We start from the raw sequence: 6,239 nt of genomic DNA, 5'->3' as shown, positions 1-6,239 counted from the left end.
AGCTGTGGGCTGCTCGAAGGCGCAGTGCCTGGGTGAATCCTAAGTTGCTGCTTCTATAAATATCTGACAATCCCTTTATCTGGCTGGCAATCTTCCTGGGATCTACTCCAGTGTTTAACTTTGCCGGGTCTGCTGTTGGGGAGTAGACCAGCTATAACTATAAGTGTGATCCTTCTGTGGGGTCCTTCTGCTGATCGCCATGCAGCATTCCAAAGGAGCGGGGGCTGCTGACAAATTAAAGAAATATGCCAGAGACGACGCCTCTGATAATGTACGCACTCTCAGAAATAATCCCACGCAGAACCAACGCAAAAATCGTCTTTCTGACAGTAATGAGGAGGGAGAACAAGGCAAACTGTCTCTTAAACAAGTGTCTGAGCAATTGATGCAGGCCATATCCCTCACTAGATCTTCTCTTACTGAGAAAAGAGAAGACGTACATACTGAAGTGGGTCGTCTGCGACACGATATGCAAGCTATGGGAGGGCGTATCTCAGAGGTTGAAACAAGTGTCTCAGATAGAGGACACCATCACCCCTATGGAAACTAAGCTGTCAAAGGCCGCCAGTTCCGTGAATGCCTGGAAACAAAAAGCAGACGACCTGGAAAACAGATTGCGCCGTAATAACATTCGTATTATTAACCTGTCAGAACGCTCGGAGGGTCAGCAACCTGAGCAATTTCTGGAGGATTGGCTTAAAACCTCCCTGGGAGATGGATTCTCCTCAACATTTTCTGTGGAAAGGGCCTATAGGGTTCCAACGAGGCCTCTTCCCCCCGGAACTCCACCCCGGCCCTTTTTGGCGCGTCTTCTCAACTGCAGAGACAGAGATGCGATACTTCGCCTGGCAAGGCAGAAGGGCCCTATTAAATTCAACAACACTACTATATCAATTTTCCCGGATTTCTCCATGGAGCTCCAAAAACAGCGAGTTCGATTTATGGAAGTTAAGAAGCAGCACAGGGATAAAAACATCATTTATTCCATGCTTTACCCAGCTCGACTCCGCATTGTCCATGAAGGCTCTTCCTTGATCTTTACAGATCCGGCGGAGGCAGCCGAATGGTTACAGTCATACAAGGTGTCTAGTGTGCCGGACTCCTAAGTAGTTCTTATCTAATGGCAACACAAATTGGAGTACAGGTGCTGAGCTTATCAACAATACCGAACGCGGATTCCAGTGATGGTATCCCCTTTTCTATTTGACTGTAGGAGTGTAGGATTATACTCCTACACTGTTCAAGCTGTTTTGTTTGAGTTTTTACACCAGTTTTGATTGTTTGATATGTTCGTTAGTCACCATTGATAATTCTGTGCTCTGCGTGATGTCCCTGATCTCTACTCAGGCTATGGTGTATATTATTCTTTTTCTTAAAGGGAACCTGTCACCCCGTTTTTTCCGTATGAGATAAAAATACCGTTAAATAGGGCCTGAGCTGTGCATTACAATAGTGTATTTTGTGGACCCTGATTCCCCACCTATGCTGCCGAAATACGTTACCAAAGTCGCCGTTTTCGCCTGTCAATCAGGCTGGTCTGGTCGGATGGGCGTGGTGACATCGCTGTTTCTTCCCCCAGATCTTGCTCATCTTTCCGTTGGTGGCGCAGTGGTTTGCGCATGCCCAAGTGCCGAATCCACTGCACAGGTGAGGAAAAAGAGCGCGATCTGCGCTATTCCCCTGGTGATCGGTGGGGGCGGCCATCTTCCTGTGGCCGCGCGTGCGCAGATGGAGCGCTCTGCTGCCCGGGGCTTCAGGAAAATAGCCGCGGGATGCCGCGCGTGCGCAGATGGAGATCGCGGCGGCCATTTTCCTGAAGCCGAGATGCGAACTCGGCTTCAGGAAAATGGCCGCCGCGATCTCCATCTGCGCACGCGCGGCATCCCGCGGCCATTTTCCTGAAGCCCCGGGCAGCAGAGCGCTCCATCTGCGCACGTGCGGCCTCAGGAAGAAGACCGCGCCCACCGATAAACCGCTGAATAGCGCAGATCGCGCTCTTTTCCTTCAGCTGCGCAGTGAATTCGCCTGTTGGGCATGCGCACACCACTACGCCACCAACGGAAAGATGAGCAGGATCTGGGGGAGAAACAGCGATGTCACCACGCCCATATGACCAGACCAGCGTTGAGTGACAGCCCAAAACGGCGACTTTAGGCTACGTTCACATTTGCGTTGTGCGACGCAACGCACAACGCAGGAACAACGCATGCACAACGCTGCGTTTTGCGACGCATGCGTCCTTTTTTTGCTTGATTTTGGATGCACAAAAAATGCAACTTGCTGCGTCCTCTGCGCCGTGACGCATGCGTCGCAAAACGCAAGTGCAATGCATGTCCATGCGCCCCCATGTTAAATATAGGGGTGCATGACGCATGCGGCGATGCTGCAGAACCCGACGCTGCGGCGCAGAACGCTAATATGAACGTAGCCTTACAAAGGTATTTCGGCAGCATAGGTGGGGAATAAAGGCACAAAAAATACACTAATGTAAAGCATAGCTCTGCCCCTATTTAACGCTATTTTTATCTCATCTTGAAAAAACGGGGTGACAGGTTCCCTTTAAGTGTGGATATGGGGTCTGAGATTATATGCATGATGTGGAATATACGGGGTATTAAGACTCCCCGAAAGAAAATCAAGGTATTTTCACAGATTAAACGGTATCATCCCCATGTTGTAGCACTTGTAGAGACACATCTGACCAGAGACACAGCTAAGTGTACACAAAAGCCATGGGTGAAGTGATACTGATACATAGAAGTGTTAGATGGGAGGCCAAGGATGCACGACGAGATCCCGAAGGTCGCTTTGTTTTTGTACACGCCTTTATTAACACGCGGGAATTCGTGATACTATGCGTTTATAACCCACCCCTGGCTAACATATCGGTTCTCCGCCTGGCAATGCGTTTCTCCCTAAATTATCCTGATGCTAGTGTTATTTGTATGGGAGATTTTAACTTAGTCAATGGATAATTCCATAGATCGATTGAGACTAGACGACGAGATGTCTGGGGGGCCTCCTCCTCAATCCCTCTCAATTGGCACTGTTTATGAGTGGTAGCGGATGGCTGGACCTGTGGAGAATACGTCACCCTGAGATAAGGGATTACACTTGCCACTCATCAACTAGGCGGTCTCTATCTCGTATAGACCACATATTTGGATCTAGTGACCTGGCATTATGGGTGGATAGTGTTGAGCATGGCAATAGGGGGATATCGGACCACAGTCCAGTTATTCTTAAATTTAAATACGGTCAGTCAAATAATAATATACCCTGGAAATTGAATCCCTTCTGGTTGAAATTAATAGACTCTAGCGATAGAACGGTTGATCAGCTGAACTGCTTTATCTTTACCCATCCAGACCCCTCAAACTTTAGTCTGTTTTGGGATACTTTAAAAGCATATCTAAGGGGATGCTTGTCCTCCACAATTTCTTATATCAATGATGAGATGGAGCGACGGCTGAGGGAATCGGAGGCCGCCTATGTAACTAATCAAACTAGTGGCAACAGGGTGGAATGGCTTACTTCCCAAAGGTTATATACTCAACATATAGACACTAAATCAAAACGCAAATTATTCTTTACCCGTCAATCCTATTTCAAATTGGGGAATCAGGCCAGTAAACTTCTGGCTTTTTTAGAACGCCAACATAACACCTCTAATACAGTACTACAGATGCGGGCACTTGATGGTTCATTGGTATCCTCTACTGAGGAGATTCTCCAGTGTCTTCATGATTACTATAAATCATTATACAAATCTGGTAGTGGTCTTGGTGTCCCTGAATGTGTAGACTATTTATCGGATATAACATTCCCCTCACTGAGTCCAACCCAGCAAGCCGTTATGGAGGCTGAGTTTACTCTGGAGGAAGTGGAGCACGCTATAATGGATATGGCCACCGGGAAGGCCCCTGGACCCGACGGGTTTCCTATTGAGCTGTATAGGAAATATCGAGGTCACCTGGCACCACTTTTATTGAAGGTACTCCGGAATATATATGGGAGGGAGAATCCATGCCTGAAACATTTTACGATGCAAATATTATTGTACTTAAAAAGGAGGGGAAAGATCCTTTGGAATGTGGATCGTATCGCCCCATATCACTGGTAAACGTAGATTACAAAATTTTCACCAAAATATTGGCTACTAGACTGAATACGATCATATTAGACCTTATACACCCAGATCAAACCGGCTTTATGCCTGGGAAAAGTACTTCTATCAATATCAGGCGGGTCCAATCGGTGATTCAATATAGCTCTCTAGAGTCGGATAATAATTGGGCACTAGCATCGCTAGACACGGCCAAGGCGTTCGACTCTCTCGAGTGGCCTTTCCTCTCTGCGTGTCTACAGAAATACGGTTTTGGGGATAAATTTATTAGAGGGATAGACACACTATATAGGAATCCCAAGGCGCGTGTAATTGTAAATAACTCTATCTCTGATTTTTACCTTGCACAGGGGAACCCGTCAGGGATGTCCTCTGTCCCCGGCTCTCTTTGCCCTTGCGATAGAGGCTTTGGCAATACGCATAAGGTCCTCCACGGATATCAAGGGAATAAATATTGCGGACCGTGTGGATACCATTGGCCTTTATGCTGATGACATGATAATATTTATGGATAAAATAGAAGAAACACTACCACAAGTAATAGTGACCATAGATAAATTTAGTAAATTCTCCGGTCTTTATATAAATTGGGATAAATCTGCCCTGATGCCTCTGTCTCATGCTTCGATGCCCTGTCTCGAGACTCTCTCATCGCTACCTGTAGTCTCCAATTTCAAATATCTAGGTATCCATAAGTCTCAATATAGTCGGCTAGATCTACAACTTAACATCTATCCACTACTGGATTTGGTCAAATCTAAATTTATAACCTGGAGCAAACTCTCCCTCTCTGTTGCAGGCCGCATTAATCTAATTAAAATGATATTGCTTCCCAAACTTAATTATTGCTTTCAACATAGTGCTGTACCAATACCCAAGTCATTCTTTGCGAATTTAAACTCCTTAATCACATCCTTTATATGGGGGAAGACCAGGCCCAAACTTAAGCTGTCTACTCTACAGAGACCAAAAAAGGGGGGTGGGGCGGCCCTACCAGACTTTTATCTATACTACCTTGCTGGGCAAGCTAAGGCGATAAACAAATGGATGCCTAATAACTCCCTACCTAATTCTGAGAGTCATTTAATTCATTCTGCCCGGATTGATTGTCCACTGGGATTCTTGGAGATGGAAAAAGTTAGTGCTTGTCGTCTGCTGCCTTTACTCCGACTGGCGAGATTAATATGGAGACAAATTAAAAGAGTAATTAAATTTGTAGATATAATAGCCGAAATTCCAGTGTGGAATAATAGTTGTTTCCCAGAACTACTAAACCACCCATCCACTGATTTTTGGATCTCGTGTGGTGTTCTCTCAATGGGCGATGTACATGACCAGGGGGTTTTTGTATCCTTCGAACAACTACAGAATACTTACAACATCCCGAGATCTCAATTCTTTCGTTATTTACAGCTAAGGTCAGCTTTCCAATCGCACATACGAAATGTAGGTACAGGTCGGGCGATCTCATCTTTACCTTTGATAGGCATCCTCAACTCACAGGGTCCTCAAGGACTCATTTCTTTATATACATATTTATTATCCGTGGGAGATGGGTCTACCATCAATTCTATCAAAGGGAGGTGGGAGGAACTTCTTCCCGATGTACTGGGAGAGGAATGGGAAGATATTCTAGAATCTCCAACTAAAGTTTCTCCTTCAGTCAATAACAGGATGACCCAGTTATATATTATATATCAGACCTATTTGACCCCGACACGACTCTTTAAAATGGGCCGCCTCCACTCGTCAGATTGCTTACGGTGTCATACACATGATGCAGATTTTATCCATATGATTTAGAGGTGCCCGGTAGTTCTTCATTACTGGAAAGAGGTCACGACATTAGTAACGTCTTTACTGTCGATCCCTGTCCCACTCGAGCCATTGACCTGCTTATTCGGGGTGTGGGATACGGAGACCTGGGATCATTATACTGGGATTTTTCTCCGAGAGACGCTCTTTTTGGCACAGAAGGTATTGGCGTTGAGGTGGATGGGTGGTTCCCCCCCGACTCTCAGAGTTTGGATTGATCTGGTGAATTCGATTATCCCATATGAAAGAACAATGTACCAAAATAGAGGATGTCCAGGTAAATTCGAAAAGATATGGG

The sequence above is a fragment of the Ranitomeya variabilis genome, chromosome 1 (assembly GCF_051348905.1).
Source record: "Ranitomeya variabilis isolate aRanVar5 chromosome 1, aRanVar5.hap1, whole genome shotgun sequence".
Classification (NCBI taxonomy): Eukaryota; Metazoa; Chordata; class Amphibia; order Anura; family Dendrobatidae; genus Ranitomeya; species Ranitomeya variabilis.
This window is presented reverse-complemented; position numbering follows the sequence as displayed.